This window comes from Lactuca saligna, chromosome 2 (assembly GCF_052625555.1).
Source record: "Lactuca saligna cultivar CGN05327 chromosome 2, ASM5262555v1, whole genome shotgun sequence".
NCBI classification, from domain to species: Eukaryota; Viridiplantae; Streptophyta; class Magnoliopsida; order Asterales; family Asteraceae; genus Lactuca; species Lactuca saligna.
The window spans coordinates 1619860-1642260 of NC_136418.1; positions in this window are offsets into that span (position 1 = coordinate 1619860).

Genomic DNA, 22401 nt, shown 5'->3' on the forward strand with positions numbered 1-22401 from the left:
TAGGTTAATTTATCGAGCAAGTGGAAACACTACTCACATTACATGTGTTAGAATTATTTTCTTACATGCAGCTGGTAACATTTATTCAGGAAACAGATATTCATTCGAGGATAGTTATTTCAAATTCATAGAGTTTATTTGTTATAGACTCATTTATGAATTGTTCCTAGAACCCTGTGGAAGTCAGGACTCGATACGTTTAGAACTAGGATAACCTTGTCTTTTCAGCTTTCGGATTGTGTCCGTTGCTATAGACTTATTTTGTCTCATCTTTGTTTTCTTTTAGCAAAGATTCCTCCTCGCAGATCACCCAGACACGCTACTCCGATAACTCCCATACCTTCTCCACAAATGGATGCAGCAACTCTGAACGCTACAGTGGTCGAGGCTGTGGCAACAGCCATGGCACAATATCACCCCACCAGTACAAGTGGAGGTGGAACGCCTGTTGATTCTACTCAAGGTGAGGTCCCTTTGCGCCAGGGAGATTTCTCCTACAAGGAATTCACCAGATGCCAACCATTGTCCTTTAAAGGGACTGAAGGAGTCATTACCCTCATGTAATGGTTCGAGAAAATAGAGTCGGTTTTCGAAATCTGTTTATACCCAGAAGGAAGCAAAGTGAAGTTTGATGCCTGCACCTTCGATGGCAAGGCCCTAACATGGTGGAACAGCCATGTTAAATCACTGACCCTATCAGTTCCAAACTCAATAGGTTGGAAAAACCTAAAAGAGTTAATGCGGGAAGAATATTGCCCGTTAGGCGATATTCAAAAGTTGGAACAAGAGCTGTGGGATCTCACTATGGTCGGCTTAGACATAGTGACCTACACCGACCGGTTCAGCGAACTAGCAGCCCTATGCCCCGAGATGATTACCTCAGAGAGCAAGAAGATAGAATGATATATTTGGGGTCTGACTGCTTCGACCCAAGGAAATGTGATGTCTTCTAACCCAGCCACGTTCGATAGTGCTAAACGCTTGGCTCAGCGACTCATCGATCATGAAGTCCGCCAAAGCGTAAAAGTCCCTATTCTCGAGTCATCAAGGGAAGATGACTATAATCAAGGGTCGGAGAAGAAGAGAAAGAAGAAGCGAACAACACAAGACACCCCGCAAGAGCAACGAGCGAGTACTATGTACGCCGCTACGATACCTACTATTTCAACACCTGCCAGTCATTATGCTGGAAACCCTCCGAAGTGTGGAAAGTGCAACTTTCACCACACCGGAGTATGTCGGGAAATGCAGTGTCAGAACTTCCGCAAAAAGGGACACATAGCCCGTTACTGCAGGGCACCAGCTCAGCCGATCTCCGAAGTCCTCGGATCTGAAGAAAACCAAGCTTGCTATGGCTGTGGTGAGACTGGACACAAATAGAGGAACTGCCCAGTAATCAAGAACTCAGGCACGGATGGACGTATTCTGATGATCACAGCAGGAGAATCTACCCCGGAGTCGTCGACGAGTAGTGGTATGTTTTCAAAATAGTATTTACTTTTAAAATTAATTTATACTCATATAAGATTAAAATTTAGGGATGACACTTAAAAGTAACTATAACAACTCACATGTTGAAATAGGTCATAATATTCAAGAGAACTAAAAGATTCCTTAGAGAAGCTATTATGACTCGCCATATACATCAGGGTTGTGCACAACTAAGATGTTGCATACTTAGAGTGAGTGACTCCACTTAGGTCCCCTTTCCTTAATTGGTTGAGGATTTGAGGCAGAGATGCTCAGTCGACTGCCTGGCTCATCTTAAGTATTCACAACTTGTATATGACGGGCGATGGTAGTGGTACCATGGGGGATCATGGTATAAAAGTATCCCTTCAGTAAGTAAAGAACTTTTATTTGTATGTATGCGCACATAGCGGTACGATACATAGGGGTGTTAATTTCAAAATAGAAAATAGGAAACTCGAGAACAGTTACAAGGAGTACATTGTTGAACATACTAGGAATACAGTATCGAGCATACCAAGGATACATCACCGTTTATCAGACGTTTCTTTCATTTGACCAAAACCTTGTTCAGTATAGAGTCCTTTGTTTTCTTTCGTCATGAGTTGTCATGGTCCTCACCATACTGAGTTCATATGTTTCTATCGCCTCGATCGGCAAGTTCTCGAAACTTTCATCATTTGTATCGAAAGTCCGACCTGAATCAAAAATTTTATCTTTCGCATTCTAAACACCCAAAGTACTTGTGCGAATAGTACTTTGTCCTCCGAAGCCTTATAGTTAGACATCCGCAGACCATCACGAAATACCACTCGTCCAGCAGACCAAGTTCGAGCATAGAGGCTATGGACGAATACAGCCCGCCTATTATTTTTTAATGTATACGCAATGGTGGTATATGGGTATGATTACGCAGATCTAGTATGTGTGTTTCCGCCCTATCTCTTGTTTCCCCGTTGGGTTGTGGACCTGGGGCAGAGTCGCATATCCGACAGTCCTACTAATCTTAATCATATATGGATTGTATACGCGAGGTAATGATAGATGGACCCATTATGAATCCTATCAAGAACACCAGGGCAAAGTTGCTAGGTCTACGAGTGAGTATTCTACAAAGCAGAAAAGCTCAACCCCAATAGTAATGTTAAGAGAGCTAGTTTCAGGACGAAATTCATTCTACCGGGGGGGTGATGTGACAACCCAAAAATTTCCATTCTGTAAACCATCCACAGCAATCGAAGGCAAATCCGTTCTGCTAACTTTCAAACTTTTGGGATAAGTTTGAGTATTTCAGGATTTACACTTAAAGAGATATCAGGAGAGAGGATGCATTAGGGTATTGTGCAACTATGTTTTTCCATAACTCGTTGAAATTAGAGTTCAATGCCTTAATAAAATATTTCCTGCCAAAAACCCTAGGGGTATATATAGGGTTCTTAGCTATATTTATTCATTTGTTACATTTCCAACTAGAGAAAAGCCGATTTCTCTCTCAAGGATCTTCATCCGTTCACCCCCAATTGTAAGTACTTCAACCCTAGAGTGTATTAAAAGGTACTACATGACTAGATAACATGGAAATCATCCATAAAACCCAAGGAAAGGGTGTTCACGGCCCAAGATCCTCTTGGACCGTGAACACTAAATTTGAGGCGAAAAGTGTGCCTTATGCCCCTATAGACCTTGGAACTTAACATGGAACTACCCTTGATATGTATAGGCCTTAAAATCATTAAGAAACAAGGGCTAGAAGTGAGTTCACGGCCAAGGATGTTCTTGGGCCGTGAACTCCATTTTATGGTGCCAAACTGCCCTAAATGCCTTCCTTAAGCCAAGAGACTAGCCTAGCACTTTACCTTGATGTGTTTAGGACTCAAAACAATCAAAATACCATCACCCATAGGTGATCACGGCCGCAAACTCAAGCTAAAATGGTCCAAGGGCCGAAAACTCAAGTTAGGGGTGTTTTGATGCCACAAACACTTCCTAAGGCTTAGACTTGAATTTAGGATGCTTCTTTATGACCTTTAGGACCCTAAACAACCCTCATAAACATAACCGACCATGAGTTTACGGTTGTAAACTCATTAGGGCCGTAAACACCTCAAAAACTCCAAAGAATGTGGTTTTCCTCATCCTAGAGTAGAGCTAAGGTCCCTAAATCATCATCTAGCCTTCAAACTTGCACTTACCCATGAGTAACCATGAGTTTACGGCCGTAAACTCCCTTAGGTCGTAAACCCATGGTAGTAAACTCATGTGAGTGCCATTCTACCTTCCTTTGTTGAATCACATGTGATTCCAACACCTAGCCAAGGTGTTTCCTAGTCCTGGAAGGTGTTTCCTTTCATATAGTTGTTTATAAACACTATATTCATGTCAATATGTGTCCTTATATGTCATTTAGGACCTATTGTGTCACGGGACTTCATTCGTGGAACTTCTCATCCGTATACGCATACCCGTTTGAATCACCCACATCAGGTGAGTTCATACCCCGTAATGAGTCTTTTAACTATTTTAACTGTTTTAAGGGGGGGGGGGGGGGGGAATACAGGTTGAACACAATGTTAATTGTGTAAATGTTAATTGTTAAACATCTTTCAAAATGTTGCTTATGGTATTTATAAGTTGTCAAAACATTCTCGAAACTCGTTTAAAGTTATGTTACTTTATAGTTACACAAAACTCCGTTTTTAAAAGTAAAACCATAACTTAGTAGAGAAATGAGTCTTTTCAGTAACAGTCCAAGTAGAGCATTAGTAAACTGTTATATGTATAGTTTACGAGAATGTTATTCATTACTTCTAGTACAATGAAGCACACAAAGAATCAATACCAGAACAGAACGAACAGTGAAGAGAATCAAACAATACCAGAACAGAACATAACAAGTTAAGTTGCTATAGCATGACAACACACAGACAGGATCCAATTATACCAACGAATCACTAACGCATTAGTGATAGTTATATTGGGTATACATGATCATATAACTTTAATCTGAATTACACGGCTTGCATGGATTTTCTGGGGTTGCATTTGGTTCCCTAAATCTCTTTTCATTGAGAGCGTTTAGTAGGGGTTCTAGCATTCACATTATGACCGTAATAAGACAAATATGGTTTTAGGTTATTAGTACATCCGCATGTCATTATAAACGACATCTGTGTTCTTACTTTTCCTATTACTTTCATAAAGTGTTGGTACCACTTGAAAGTTGATTTATTTTCTAGTCAAGATAGTTATAAACTAGGGAGAATATACTTTTACATTTGACAAAGGAACAGTAGGGTTTAACTCAGAACAGAAGATGCCTTGGTAGAAGGCTACGATTAAAGGTTAGGATCATGATGCTAACTTTATGATTCCTTAATGTATACGCTATAGGATACCTATATGTTAGTAGATTCCGACAGCTAATAGGATGTGTGCTCCTCGCTGTAATTCCTATTCCCGTTGGATGTGGGCTTGCACCGAGGTCACCCAATCTATTATCTACCCGAATCTATATATATCTATGCTTAGTATACATTAAGTCATCATAAGGGTACCAGGTATGGATCAGGTCATAGGACACAGAGTCAATGCACAGTTATTCTAGTACAAAACTTACTTATCAAAGTCAGTATTTTTGGTATACAAAACTAGAGATTTCCCAGAAAAGGGCTTAATCCATTTTATTAAGACAATACAGTTTTAGAGACTTTATATGAGTTAACTCTATAACACCTTAGTTTATACACCATGTTTATATATAAAACTAATATCCAATAAATATCTAAATGTGTCTTTTCCCCCGGACATCTTGTTCCCGTTGGATTGTGGGCTTAGGGCAGATTCCCCCAATTAACTATTTATATATAGCAGTATAAACAAAGTTATTATAAAAGTAATCACCGTAGTCATTATTTTGCTATAAGAAATATAGGTTTACTTAAAAGAACTCTTCATTAGATATAAAGGAACCATTACAAATAACTCCATGAGTAACAAGTGAATACACCAATGTTATATATGACAACTATCTAATAACCAATGGAATGTGTGCTATCCACCTTACTTGCTATTCCCCGTTGGGTTGTGAGTTTAGGGCAGATGCGCACAATCAATTGTTTATTTACTCTAAGTATATATAACTTGTACCCACTTTGTACGCATAGAAAGACTTGTAGTGTCATTTTACTTAACTTCCATTAAAGTAGGAAATATAGGATTTTCTAGAGGAATATGCAAACTTTTCAAAACAGAACTTACAGCTTACATCACTTGTGCATATATATTTTCAACCACATTTTGCAGCTTACTCACATCACTAAAATCTTATGAACTCACCAGCTTAATTGTTTATCAACTCTTTCAAATAACTTGTATTCTAAGGAGACTATTATACAGGTGCTCGTGCTGGGGATTCAGAACATGGAGCATTATAACTTCAAGTCTGGTTTTGTTATTTGTTTATGACTTCTATGTTTTATGAGCACACACATTGTAAACACTTTCATTCTAAATGAAATGGTTGTTCATTACTTGCTTACGATATACATATCTCATGATACTTGACATGACGTCCTCCACCCCCGAACATTTCTGTCGTTCCGGTTTTGGGGTGTGTCAATAGGTTCTCAAATGATCCTATATATATATATATATATATATATATATATATATATATATATATAGAGAGAGAGAGAGAGAAAGAGAAAGAGAGAGAGAGAGGAATGATCATTTGAGAACTCAAAGTTTTCCGAGAACCTGAGAACTAAAAGTCGAGCGTTGGATCAAAAATTTTAATAGCCTAGATGAAAGACGGCATTTTTGTAATTATCATCGATTTCAGTGGTATCTTTGATTTTTTAAAAGTAATCTCAGGGGTATATTAGGAATTACCAATTATTATTCAATAATTATTAAATTAATTAATTGAAGAAACTATCCTCTTTCATTACTCCTCACGTCTCTCTCTCTTTCTCTCTCTCTCTCTCTCTCTCTCTCTATCCCTTAATGTATCGTGTTCTTCACCAATATTCTCCATCTTCGCCGACCACCTCCCTCCAACAACCACCCTACCTCTGTCAACAACCATTTCTCTGTCTCTCTCTCTCTCTCTCTCTCCCTCAATGTATTATGTTCTTCACCAATATTCTCCATCTTCACCGACCACCTCCCTCCAATAACCACCCTACCTCTGTTAACAACCACCACCTTCATTAAAGATTCTCTGATGATTGATAGATTGAACAACGCGGTGGTTGTGTTATTCTTCTCTCTCGAAGTTTTGTTCCCTAATAAATCATCCAGATCTCTAATCGCTCCGGACCTCCCGATTCTCCTTCGCCTCTGAGCTTCCGGTCTCGAAGACGTGATTCCGAAGTTTAATTACGTTGGCATTGACAATAGCGGCTTTGTTGATGTCGATGATTTATAAGTTCAAAAGTCTGGTGACGGAATTTTCGTGGACTTTTTAATCCGGTGAATATAAGAGGACGATTAACAACGTTGTAGCACCACCGTTTACTATCAAGATTCGACATGAACAAGAGGTAATTTATTTTCGTGGTCTCCATACGTTTTTCAATTGGTTGATTTGTGCTTGTATAATGTCTTGCATTTGGATGTTAGATCTCTAATGTTGAACATCAAATAATCATTCCATTAAACCATTTCCTTTTTTGATTCAATTATCTATCTTTAGATGGAAGTAGGATTATAATTATTGATATTTTATTCCAGGGATAATTTTAAAAAACAGAGTCTGCTTCTAACATCAGCAAACATTGAGGTTGTTCATGATCTCATGACATGGTTTTTGCAACACAATATTCAAAGGGAAATTGCCAGTGGGATGCACTTGAGCAATACATAGTTAGTATCTTCTTTTACTCTTATTTATCCCAACTTTTGTATCATGTTTATTATTGTTTTGATTATTGATATTAATGCTTTAATTTATGTTATGAATGCAGGAAAAATATAAAAGTTTTCATCCATATTCTTGATGTGTAACGTGTACTGCAAATGGGCAACTTCATGGAGGTGTGTAATTTGGTTACTTGTACATATGAATTACTTAATTTCATGATAATCTGATATTTAAAGACAACAAATGCAGGATGGTGTATGGTTTTCTTCTTCATATTATGGAATTGCAAATGTTGATCCACTTAAAGATTTTGTTGAGCATCTAGTTCATGAGATAAACACAAATAACATGGAAGATGTTCTCTGTTTTTGAAATGTCTTCTATGTTATGAGAAAACCTAACCAAGACATTTTGTAAGTCTCTTGAAGGGGTATACTCGCAACATAGAAGAGAAGATAAAAACAAATATACACTACACAAATCAACAATGCAAGCAATATATATAAAATCTCTCTCCTTACCTACAAATCAAAATCTCACAAAAGATAAAAACAAATATACACTACACAAATGAAAAAACCCATTTGAAACTCTCGTTGAAGGCGACATAGAGTTGAGATCTGAAGAGATCTTCTGTTCAGTTTCAATCAAAGAAAAACACACGCCTCCGGTGCTGGTTCGATTTGGGGAAGGACAAATCGGAAGCAGAAATCGATTAAGGGTGGTGGCAATCGATCGTAAAGGCAGGAGCACCTCCGTTTCTTGTCTAATTCAAAGAAAGGAGAAGGAGAATGAAATCAGGAAAAAAAACACGTAGGTATCAAAGATTTTTGGTCCTGTGTTTGATTTTTTCGAGTAAGGAACGAGCACCTCCGGTGCCCTCACTAGTTCCTAGAGGGAGGAAGAAACGAAAGCGTCAAGGGCTACTGAAGTAGCTCATGCACTTTCTGTCTCGGAAAGAAATATGAAGGGGAAGGGAGAGACTGTACGATGGAAGCAGGGCAACAACAACAATACGGGTGGGTGTTTGGCTGCTATGGAGTCGGCGAAAGAAGAAGAGAAGGTGTGAGGGGGTTGTTGCCCTCTTGTCTGCCGGAAAAACTCCACCTCTGGAGGGGGTTTCTTTGATTGAAATTGAATAGAAAAAAATGGAAGAACAAGGGCTGAACTGGACAATGAATTTTGGGGGTGTTTTGTTGCTTTGCTCGACAGAAAAAAGGAAGAAGGAGGGACGAGGGGTTGCTGCTCCTCTGTTACCGGAAAACCACAAGAACACCACCTCTAATGGAGGTGCTTTTGTTTGCCTATCGGAGAGAGAGAGAGAGAGAGAGAGAGAGAGAGAGAGAGAGAGAGAGATTTTATATATATTAAATAATAATATTTAATTTAAAGAAAAAGAGAGAAAACATCATAAATGGTCCTTGTAGTAGTGAAATGACGAAAATGTCCTTCAGTTAACGAACAAAACTTAACGGAGTTAGTAGTATGGACTAATCGTCAAAAGTTTTGAAACCACAGGGACCATCTATGACGTTTGAGGATTAAACTTCAGATTATGTGAAACCACAGGGACCATTTATGATGTTTTTTCTTGAATTAATATGCATTTAAAGACAAAATATATTTTCTTTAACATATTTAAAATTACATAATATTTAGCTTTTGAACAATATATTTATATAAAAAAATTTATATATAAAATGAGATGTATTAATTTCTTTTCTAATATTTTTGTTATATATAAAAAAACATCACATCACTCATATAAGATCGATGTTAAATGGATAGGGAGGAGCTGAATATTGGGAGCCATATAAAAATAAAAATACATCAAAAATCAATACAAGATATGGCCTAATATCATTATGTTTTAAATAATTATCAACAATATTTGCACATAGTTGTAAACTTGTATTTTAGATCACTTTATATTCCAAAAAAAAAAAAGTAAAAGTAAATAAATAAATTGTAATGTTTTTAGCAAGTTTACATATTACAAAAAACCAATATTCTCATTTTATTGAAGTTATGTTATTTTGTTGCTTAAATTGAATTAAATGTTTGCGATGATAGATCATGAACTCGCAAAAAACTATACATGATTTTTGATTAATAGACAAAATTTGTAAAGTTTTTAGCTAGAATGCTTACATATTACGAAAAACCTAATTTGTTAAACTTTGCTCTAATGTATGTGTTAATCCTATTAATTAACTACCAAAACCCTCCGGTATATAAAATAACGAAACATATTTTGATTGAAAATTAAGAACAAATTTCATCCTAAAACTGAGATTTCAAATTGTTTTTTAGAAAGAGAGGGAAATTTATTTATATGACCCAAAAACTGTCATATAAATCCTTAATATACGCATTCCGCGGAGGGCTCAAAACTACCGCTCCGCGGTGGAGTTAATGAGTATTTAATGACCGAAGCTACCAGTCCACAGAGGCCACATAGCAAAAATTTCATTCCGTGGAGGGAGCGTTGCGGACCTCTACTTACGTGTTTCCACCCCAATTTTAATTACCAAACTTCTATTCCGTGGCAGGCTCTTTGGAGTCCGTAGAACCTATAAAGGACACCTCTGCGGAAAGCATATCTATATCTATATCTAGAAATAGATATTTTTAACTAAATTTTGAGGTTTTTACTCCAAAAAAGGTCTATTAGTGGCAAAATCTAATCCCATATCCTTTCTACTTTTTAAACCCATGCATTTCTAAAGCCAAATTTAAACCTTATGGTATTCTAAACTCCTCGTACCAAAAAAAATGCATATCATAAACCAATTTCATAGCCATTCTAAACCTTTTCTTTTATTTTAAATAAACCAATAAACAAACTTATCATTGGGTTTTTAACTATTTTATTTAACCATTAAATTTACTACAAATTATTCGATTTTACGAAGAAATGGTTCTACTATGATGATTATTTGATCATTTCCTTAGGAAAAAATAAGAAAAATGAAAATCGTATGATAAACCATTTTTGGAAAATTGAAGAACATTAAAATTCAAGTCATAATATTAGGCACAAAAATAAGTCGCGTGACATTAAGATGTACTTTTTTGAGTAACTATTGCCAATTTATGAATCCAATTAAATCATCATTAGACTAAACTTACAAATAATGAAACAAATCCACATTTTTCTTGATATATGCCTCACAAGAGATCACCATCTAACATATAATTTTTTATCATGACAATAAAGAGGTAACCCGTGTTACTCAATAAATAACCCGGTTGTCAATCAAAACTCTTCATCAGAAGATTGCATATTAACGCAATCCATTAATTCCTTTGCTGCACCTGCAAAAAATTCTTCATAAAAATATTCATTTCAGTTACTTATGCATTACATCAAACCCTATCACACAACAAACAAACGGATCCACTTCTATAACTGAAACAATGTACATAAATAAAGTTAAGGAGTTAGTTACTAGTTCTTCCATTCATCCAACTTAAATTCAAAAAACAACATACTTTCAATTAATAGTAGATTATAGCTTCCTACTTTTATTTCTTTCTATTATAGCATTGTACTTTTCAAAGTATAATGTTGTAACAAAAAGAAATGAAAGTATGATTACATAATACACAGACTAAAAAGAGAGATATTATTTCTTTTATTTAGCCAAAATTAAAAAACCAAAAAAAATAGCAACTTATTTCCATTTGTTAGCAAGAAATAGCAAGTTACTCAAATTTCTTTCAATTATGCCAAAACCACCTGCCAGGAAGTGGTTTCCCCTTTTCAACAACATAAACAGAGGAACATCATGAGTCTTAAGCAAATAGTAGTAATAGGGAACCAAAATGTTGGCACAATTTACTACCTCATATGGACTATAATTGTAATTTTTTTTAAAATGTTCATGGTAATTGTGGATGAAATTAAAGGCAATTAACTAGATTTAGATTGGAACAAAGGTTATAAAATGAGTTTTAAGTGGAAGATCCCATGTACAGCCAACTCTCTAAATTACACCGACCTTGAAAAAACAAAAAATAAAATCCATTAATAGCTGAAAATTAAAAGTGAGAACCAATAAGCTAGCAGCAGTTTAAAAAGGTTTCTTTAAGCACTTCTTGTGGGATAAAATACATGCAGTGCATTACTAATATCACTGATTTTGGCAAAATTATGCATATTTCTTCAAGACTCATCTTAATATCGACCATGGTTAGTTTTTTCTGTTGCTACATAAGTGATTTACCAAAATAAGAAGAATGACACAAACAAAAGGAATGCGTAAAACAGAAAAAATAGACAAAATAGAAAGAAACTATGGTTGCGTTTATTTACGGAAAAATAATTTTCATTTTCCGTTTTTTGTTTTCCCTTTTCAATTTTCGTTTTCCGTTTTCATTTTTCATTGAAAAATTTAGAAAACGTATTTAGTTAAACTTATTCATTTTTCATTTTTAGTTTTAGAAAATTAGAAAACGTGTTTAGATGTGTATTTTTCTATCGGTTTTCATTTTTAAAAAACAGTATCGGTGGTATGGTGTGGGTGGGGGCGGTGACGGTAGCGAGTCGGCAGCGGTGGTGGTGATGACAGGCGATGGTGGTGGCGGCGGCAATTGTATCAGTGGTGATGATGGCGGCGGTAGCGGTGGTCGTGGTGCTAGTGACAGGTTAGTGGTGGTGGTGGTGGTAATGGTGATGGTAGGTCAGTGATTGTCATGGTGTTGATGGGTTGGTGGGGGTGCGAGTGTGTGTTTCTGTGTGTATGTGTGTGTTTGTGGGGATAGGTGTAGGTTGGTGTGTGTGGGGGGGTGTGTGTGTCTGTGAGGGTGGGCGTAGGTGTGGGTTTGTGTGTGTGTGTGGGTGTGTGTTTGTGGGGGTGTGGGTGGGTATGTGTGTGAGTGTGTTTGTATGTGTGTGGGTGCATTGGTGGGTATGTATGTATGTGTGTATGTTTGTGGGTGGTTGTGTGTGTGGGTGGGTATGTATGTGTATGTGTGTGTGTTTGTGGGTGGATGTGTGTGTGTTGGTGGGTATGTATGTGTATGTGTGTGTATGTTTGTGGGTGGATGTGTAGGTGAGTGGGTATGTATGTGTGTGTGTGTGCGCGCGCGCGGGTGAGTGTTTGTGGGGGTGGGTATGTATGTGTGTGTGGGTGGAGGGTGTTAAGGTGGGGGTAGGTAGAGGTGGATGGAGTGGAGTGGGTGTGTGTTTATATATTAGAAAAAATTTGTAATTAGAAAAATCTGGAAAACAATGATTATCAATTTTCCAAAAATTTCCAATTTCTTTGTAATTTTAGAAAACGAAAAATTTTCATTTTCCGTGAAAAATTTAGAAAAATAGGCGAACTAAACACGTTTTCAAAATTCTCATTTTTCTTGAAAATTTTTTCCCCAAAACGGCCCATTTTTCCGCAACTAAACACACCCTAAAGTTCTTTAAATTACCTTCTACAAATGACCGAGAACCATAGAAAATTAGGTCAGAAGTGACACCTGTGGTTAGATATTCAAAGCCACACAAGATAATGAACGAAATTATGGTAAAACAATGAGGTTTTCGACCATGTACGACCCACAAAACCAGTTGATGTGAAACCATAGAAATCTAGGTGAAAAATGATATCTCGGGTTAGATATTTGAGGTCACTACATATTCTGAATGAAACCAAGGTAAATGGTGAGATTTTTCGCTATTTAAACCCTAAACATCATATAAATCTAGGTCAAAATTAGTACCTACGGTTAGAGATTCAAAAACAGAAATCAGGGTCAAATTATGAGAGAACAGGGGCATGTGTTAGAGGTTGTTGGTTGTTAAGGAGATATGGCGATAGTAAACAATGGTAAGATGAATTGAGATGGTGGAGAGGTAATCAAGAAGATTTGGCAAGGACTTCATAGGTTATACTATAGAAGGCGTAAACTTTTATTAAAAGAAAAACTAAAGAAGATTGAACAAAACTTATGACACTAAATGATAAAATCATTAGATCGAAACAAAGCTTGAGAACCACAGCATGTACAAAAAGATATTAAATCAAAACCTTTACTTATAAAATCACCTCCTTATTTAAGTCATTTGTTGTTGCAACAAAAAATCAACATCGAAAGATTAACTAAAGATAAAAGATCGAGTTGGAGAGCATATGGAGGAGAAAGACCTGGAGGATGGAGATCGAGGGATGCCTTTCTCATCTATCTCGAGATCTAGAGGACGATGAAAGAGGGGAAACATCTTTTACAGGAGAATTTAGGGTTTCTCCATTCTTGAGTAGAGAGAGAGACAGAGAGACATGCCTTTTTGGGTTCCACCCGATTTCAAAAACTTTTGAATTACCCGCTTGGATAGTGTTATGGTAAGGGTAGGGCTGGTAAAAAAGTTGTATAGACTAAACTCTCCATTCTCATTGGTTGAGAGCATTTCACATGGATCACCAATAGTTAAATCCTCACCGTGCAATATAGATTTGATGGTCCAGATTTCCTTTCCTTGAATTTTAAGACAATTGTCTTTAAATGTAAATGGCTCACATTTATAAACCCTTTATAAGATGATATATATATATATATATATATATATATATATATATATATATATATATATATATATATATATATATATATATATATATACTAACCGTATGTCCGCGCAAAGCAGCGGCTGCGAATAGCTTCATTCAACAATGATTTCCTTCGAAGATTAATTCTATTCGGAAACATATTTTATTTCAAGAAACAAAAATAAATAGCATTAAAATGTATGATTTAAAATTTTCGTTGAAAACACATTTGTTCAAAAGAATGTTGTTTTGTTGAACACACATGTACACATTTCTATGTCTTTTCCTCAAATAGTTTCCTTTATGATTTAAAATTTTCAATTTCAAAGACTAATACATGTAAATTAAAATAATAAATGAATTTTTAAAATATTACATCCTAGCTCGTTGAATTGGTCTTTGTCACATCTCCCACGTTAAAATTGATAAGTATAATTACGGGTCCATCTAGATTAACCAACAAAATATCCAAATCTACTTTTAGACTCTCATCAAAATGTTAATTCCCTTTTTCCTATCACTCATCTTTGAGTCCATATTTCAATTTTGAACATGAATTACTTTCAAATTCCTGCATATAATATGCACAATCATAACTTATTAGGCACTTGATTCATTCTTAACGTACAACCTAAATTCTTCAATGGTCATCTATGTTAAAAATATTGATATTTAAATGCTTTTGGTCGTGCTGATAGATTGACTTTTATAATCAACTAAACACACCAAACACTCCATAGAGTGAAGTTCCTAATAATCAGTTTTGGTGGACATTTATGGTTTTAGACTAAAGTTCCTAATAATCAGTTTTAAAATGTATGATTATTTATGGTTTCATATAATTAAAATAAAATGAAGAACCATTTCTGATTTTAATTTATTTTAAATACGTGTCTTGACGATGATGATGTTTTTAAATAATAAAATAACTTAGAAGTAGGTTAGTTCATTAAAACTTTAATTTGATTTTATTTATATTAAAGCTTTAGATCTTTTAAGTTATTTCTAAAAAACTAAAATGAAATTTTACCATATGTATGATAGAGAAAAAATACATGACACAGTTTAATATTAACCAACTGCATGAAGAAATCAAAGATAAGAAAAAAAATTCCAACTTTTTCTTAATATTCAACTGTTTTGATGAAAATACACTGGGAACTTAAATGCATTAAAATACATATATCCAAACTATTTTTCCGTCCATATCCATTAATTTAAGATCATGAAAACTTTTTTCTGGCATTCTCTCCACCTTCAACTCTTTTGAAGATAATACCCTTCGAATTCAAAAGCACCCAAATCCATATCCTCCATATCCTGATTGAGTATGATGACACCTCCATTAAGCCACTTGTCAAATGATAAGCAAAAAAATTGATTAAGGGTAAGTACCCTGCATAGCCAAAGGCCAAAGGGGAAACATAAACATTAAATCTTACAAATGATATTGCTATTACCTGCCACTTTCTCTATTATAAACATTTTTAATTTTTTCAAATAATAGAAACACATTAACACACTTGCTATTAATTGCATTTTAGCATCATAGCTTTAAATCGCACTACTTAAATTAGAAAAAATTTAATTAAAAAGAAATTAATTAATACAGTTGAGAAAATATGCTATATTAGAAAAATCCAATGAAAATACATTGCTAATTCTATTTATATCTCTAAATCTGTATTATTTAGATAACATCAATTTAGGAATTACCTAAACTTGCTTGAACCTCCTTCACGAATTCCTGCAATATTGTTGTGTTTTTCTTCAGTCCTAATCCAAACTTATTTCGTTAGCTCCATGACTTAGCCTCAAGAAATATGCAATATAAGCTGACAAAAGTATTTATAGCTAATCCAAACTTGGTATACATGTTTACAACTTCTAGTCATTTTTTATGTGCGCAGTAGTAATATTTGGTCTGCTAATCACTATTTATACATGGGGAACATGTGAATCATTGGTTAAGCAGAAGATCCAAAAACAATCTAAATTTAAACATTATGGAACTATACAATTGGTGCTAACTTAAATGGAATTGCTTCAAAATTTTAAAAGTACTCAACTATCAATGTTTTGTTTCATGTTTTTTCTTAAGTCTCATACCTCAATACCATAATCTTATTTAATCTTCTTCATGACCCAATTCTGTAGCTTGCTTTATTTGAACTTTCTTAGAAGTCTTGAAATGGGTTTTAACTTAAATCGTAGCATGTTTGACCATAAATTTGAAAATAACTCCCTTTTACCTTTGATATTGCACACAATAGGCAAACTGTATCTCACTGATGTGAACATGTTGCTTTAGATTGCAAACCATAAAAATCACCTACTCCAAAAATGTAGTTTCATTAGTAAAGTAAAATGAATAATGATTCTCTAAATTTATTTTGCCTGCGTTATCATCTTGTTTATTTGCTAGATGTTTAGCAAACAAGAAATATATCACTCACTGTTACACCTACCGTAATACCACACATAATACATAGGTTAGGCCTTGCTTATACGGAGCTAAGGAAGAGAACGTGGCTTCAATCATATAGATTTTGATCTATTTCAAAAGTAATAAATCAACACTCAACGTACACAAAATATTTATAAAAAAAAAAAAAAAAACTACTGATGACATATTAGAAAAAGAACAACAAAACTGGAGACTAACATCGAACAAAGCCAATGGTTCCTTTTCTGCAATGAAAAATCGTCAATACCCACACATCCGACAGAAAAACATATAAAAAGTCACAGATGACTCTTTTCTCCAACAAAAATCATAAATACGAACCTTAGAAACAAACAAAAAAAATATTATGGGGAGAGAGAGAGAGAAGGGGGGGTCATTCCATTGTTGCTTTATCATTAGTAAACTAAAATGAATAACGATTCTCTAAATTTATTTTGCCTGCTTTATCATCATGTTTATTTGCTAGATGTTTAGCAAACAAGAAATTTATCACTCATAAATTCAAAAACTACTACACCTACCGTAATACCACACATAATGCATAGGTTAGGCCTTGCTTATACGGAGTGAAGGAAGAGCACGTGGCTTCAATCATATAGATTTTGATCTATTTCAAAAGTAATAAATCAAGACTTAACGTACACAAAATATTTATAAAAAAAAACTACTGATGACATATTAGAAAAAGAACAACAAAACTGGAGACCAGGATCGAACAAAGCCAATGGTTCCTTTTCTGCAATGAAAAATCATCAATACCCACACATCCGATAGAAAAACATATAAAAAGTCACAAATGACTCTTTTCTCCAACAAAAATCATAAATACGAACCTTAGAAACAAACAAAAAAATATTATGGAGAGAGAGAGAGAGAGAGAAAGGGGGGGGTCATTCCATTGTTGCTTGCATATCAAACTTCTCTCCATCAATATGAAAAAAAAAGATCGAGAGAAAGTCGGAGATGGATAGATCTGAAAAAGGGATATAAAAAGGATATTTGGCGAAATCCTAGAGGAAGCTTCCTGTTAAAGGATATTTGGTGAGATCCTAGAGGAAGCTTCATGTTAGGTAATGATGTCATTTACATAAGGATTCTATAGAAAGATCGATTCTTACCCTTTACAAGTAAAAAATGTAGAACCGGTTTGCTTCTTAAAGCTTTGAAGAGATCGAAAAGAAAATTTCATTCCAACATTAAGGTACCTTCAACCCCGAAGTGTACATAGCAAGATCCGTCAATCTAGCACCTAAAATCGAACACATGAAAAAATTATCGAAACTATTAAAAGGAGAAACTGATTAAAAAAACAATTATAAGAAGAGTAATCGATACCTGAAATCAGATGATGTTAGAATCAAAATACAAATCTTAATTAACAATTTAAATCTAATAGCAATAACAACATAACAGCTTATTAAATCGATCTCTATTCCATTTATGGGCGATGCAATGGAATAACTATGTTTACATGGAAACAGGTTTAGAAACTGTGACCTTACCTTTAGGGAGAAATTGGTTTGATTATTTCATTAGCTCCATGACTTAGCCCTCAAGAAAGATGCAATATAAGCTGACAAAAGTATTTATAGCTAATCCAAACTTGGTATACATGTTTACAACTTCTAGTCATTTTTTATGTACACAGTAGTAATATCTGGTCTGCCAATCACTATTTATACATAGGGAACATGTGAATCATTGGTTAAGCAGAAGATCCAAAAAACATCTAAATTTAAACATTATGGAACTATAAAATTGGTGCTGACTTAAATGGAATTGCTTCAAAATTTTAAAAGTACTCAACTATCAATGTTTTGTTTCATGTTTTTTCTTAAGTCTTATACCTCAATACCATAATCTTATTTAATCTTCTTCATGACCCAATTATGTAGCTTGCTTTATTTGAACTTTCTTAGAAGTCTTGAAATGGGTTTTAACTTACATCGAAGCATGTTTGACCATAAATTTGAAAATAACTCCCTTTTACCTTTGGTCTTGCACACAATAGGCAAATTGTATCTCATTGATGTGAACTTGTTGCTTTAGATTGCAAACCATAAAAATCACCTACTCCAAAAATGTAGTTTCATTAGTAAAGTAAAATGAATAACGATTCTCTAAATTTATTTTGCCTGCTTTATCATCATGCTTATTTGCTAGATGTTTAGCAAACAATAAATATATCACTCATAAATTCAAAAACTGCTACACCTACCGTAATACCACACATAATGCATAGGTTAGGCCTTGCTTATACGGAGCTAAGGAAGAGCACGTGGCTTCAATCATATAGATTTTGATCTATTTCAAAAGTAATAAATCAAGACTCAACGTACACAAAATATTTTAAAAAAAGTACTGATGACATATTAGAAAAAGAACAACAAAACTGGAGACCAACATCGAACAAAGCCAATGGTTCCTTTTCTGCAATGAAAAATCGTCAATACCCACACATCCGACAGAAAAACATATAAAAAGTCACAAATGACTCTTTTCTCCCACAAAAATCATAAATACGAACCTTAGAAACAAACAAAAAAATATTATGGAGAGAGAGAGAGAGAGAGAGAGAGAGAGAGAAGGGGGGGTCATTCCATTGTTGCTTGCATATCAAACTTCTCTCCATTAATATGAAAAAGAAGATCGAGAGAAAGTCGGAGAATGATAGATCTGAAAAAGGGATATAAAAAGGATATTTGGCGAGATCCTAGAGGAAGCTTCCTATTAGGTAATGATGTCATTTACATAAGGATTCTATAGAAAGATCGATTCTTACCCTTTACAAGTAAAAAAAGTAGAACCGTTTTGCTTCTTAAAGCTTTGTAGAGATCAAAAAGAAAATTTCATTCCAACATTAAGGTACCCTCAACCCCGAAGTGTACATAGCAAGATCCGTCAATCTAGCACCTGAAATCGAACACATGAAAAAAATGATCGAAACTATTAATAGGAGAAATTGATAAAAAAAATAATAAGAAGAAGAAGAGTAATCGATACCTGAAATCAGATGATGTTAGAATCACAATACAAATCTTAATTAACAATTTAAATCTAAAAGCAATAACAACATAACAACTTATTAAATCGATCTCTATGCCATTTATGGGCGATGCAATGGAATAACTATGTTTACATGGAAACAGGTTTAGGAACTATGATCTTACCTTTAGGTAGAAATTGATTTGATTATTTGTTGTACACAAGTCAATGTACTTCCAATTTGATCTTACGCAAGAGAAAAGAAGAAGGTGAAGTAACCCTTGAGTATCTTCGTGGTTTGGCAAGAGAAGATAAGGGGAGATATAGCCATATAGGGAGAGTATTTGGATAAATAATGTTTCAAATTTTGAATGACCTGAAATTGAGGGATAAGGATCATATTTGCTGATAAATATAAGGATTGAAAACGTGGGTTAGAATTTTTAATATTATTTTATTATTATTTACTTGTATTGTTAGCTTAATGGTTTGAACGTCTTAAAAAATGATATTATTATATTCAATCTATTTTTAGAAATAATTGGATTTCCTTTATAAGATAGTATATATATATATATACACACACACACACACACACACACACTAGTCATTTGCCCGTGCAAAGCGGCGGCAATGAATACTTTCTTTCAAGCAATTAGTTTCATTCGGAGACATATTATATTTCTAAGAACATTTTCACCATTATCAATCGGTTTCACAAAAATATAAAGTGCAATGCCAAAACCAAAAAATATTGTGGTGGTGGATTCCATGGAGGAAAAGGAGATGAAGATTTGAATTAGTCTCCAGTCAACTATATTTTATGCAAAAAATTAGGGAACTCCAATTTGAATGACTTTTAAATTTCAAACGATTTGTCGAAAAGAAGTATTCTCAGATTTCGAATGCACCAGATACTAGAGAAGAGATATTTTAGGGGTACAAGTTGGGTCAAAATTGATGAAAATACTAATTTAATCTCTAAAAATAAGAAAATACTAATTTAAATGTGTTTTTAATACTTGTATCCCTAGCATTATCATTTGTAAGATATATATTATAATATTATTATATTAATAGTTGATTGTACTTTAAGCTTAATGACTTGAACGTTTTAAAATAATATTATTATTATATTGAGTCTATTTATAGAAATAGTAAGATTTCTTTTATAAGGTAGTATATATATATATATATATATATATATATATATATATATATATATATATATATATATATATAAAAGGAAAAGGAATATACATTACAGCCCCACCTAAGCTTAGGTACTAAACCTCTTTAAAATACATTGTTTTACTATATAAAGATTGCGGTTAATGGATTCACGGTTAATACTTCAAGATGTAAATTCAAGATCGAGACAATAGGGTTTAGGGTTTAGGGTTTAGGTTTAGGGTTTAGGGTTTAGATTTAGGGTTTAGGGTTTAAGTTTAGGGTTTAGGGTTAGGGTTTAGGGTTTAGTGTTTAGATTTAGGGTTTAGGGTTTAGGTTCAGGGTTTAAATATACGGTTTAGGGTTTAGTAATGTTCACTTGGGTGAAGTAATAAACGATAATTGAGGAAAGAAACAGAGATGGTAAAACAATAATGAAAGAAAAAAATGTTATGGAGGATGATATATTTACCAAGTGAAACCAAACCGGGCATATTTAGCATGTTAAAACGGCATATTTTAGAGGTTTAGTACCTAAGCTTAGGTGGGGCTATAATGTATATTCCGTATCCCCATATATATATATATATATATATATATATATATATATATATATATATATATATATATATATATATATATATATATATATATATATATATATATATATACATATACATATATATATATATATATATATATATATATATATATATATATATATATATATATATATGTGTGTGTTCAGGTTTATTTGAAACCATTCTAATTTTGTGAGACCGTGAGAACAAATCTAAAAATAATTTTAAAATGCAAAATAAATGGGAAAATGGAAAAATTCTTTTTTTAAATATTATTTTCGGAAATTGAATTAACTGAAAAAAATTTTAAAAAAATAAAAATAAATAAAAAAAAATCTCTTTTTTTTTGAAAAATACGTGAAATATTCTAAATAGAATATTACACTGTACATATTCTAAAAATAATTTTAAAATGCAAAATAAATGGAAAAATCAAAAAATTCTTTTTTTAAATATTATTTTCGGAACTTGAATTAACTAAAAAAATAATAAAAAAAAAAAAAAAACATTTCACGGTCTTACAAAATTAGGCCGTCTCACATGAACCTAACCATATATATATATATATATATATATATATATATATATATATATATATATATATATATATATATATATATATATATATATATATATATATATATATATATATATATATGAGAAAAGTGAATATACCCTTAAGGGTATATAAGCTTAGCTACCCAAACTCATCATAATACGTTGATTTGTTTGATATATTCATTATAATGTTCTTTAACTTCGATTCCTAACTTGATTTACAATCAACATTTTCAAAATTTCATTATTATCTTCCTCTTACATTATATTTTTTTTTTCTGAACACCTAGTAGGTTATATATATTATAGTTGAAAATGAAAATTATTTAAGAGGGAGATAAATGTGAAATTTATAAAAATCTTGGAAGTAAATCAAGTTATAAGTTGATTTATAAGAACATTGGACAATTATAATGTATATATATAATACAAAATGACATAGTATTGTGAATTTGGGTACCTAAGCTTATGTACCTTTAATGGTATATTCACTTTTCCATATATATATATATATATATATATATATATATATATATATATATATATATATATATATATATATATATATATATATATATATATATATATAGGATATAGATCCGGTAAGAAATTTTTTTTGGTAAGAAGGTAAGAAGTTTTTTTTCTACATATTTTTTTGACGAACAAAATAAATGAATCACTAGATGATTCATTTGTAAGATGATTCATAAGAAAAAATTCCCAAAAAAACATCTTTATGATTCATTTTTAAGTAAATTAAGA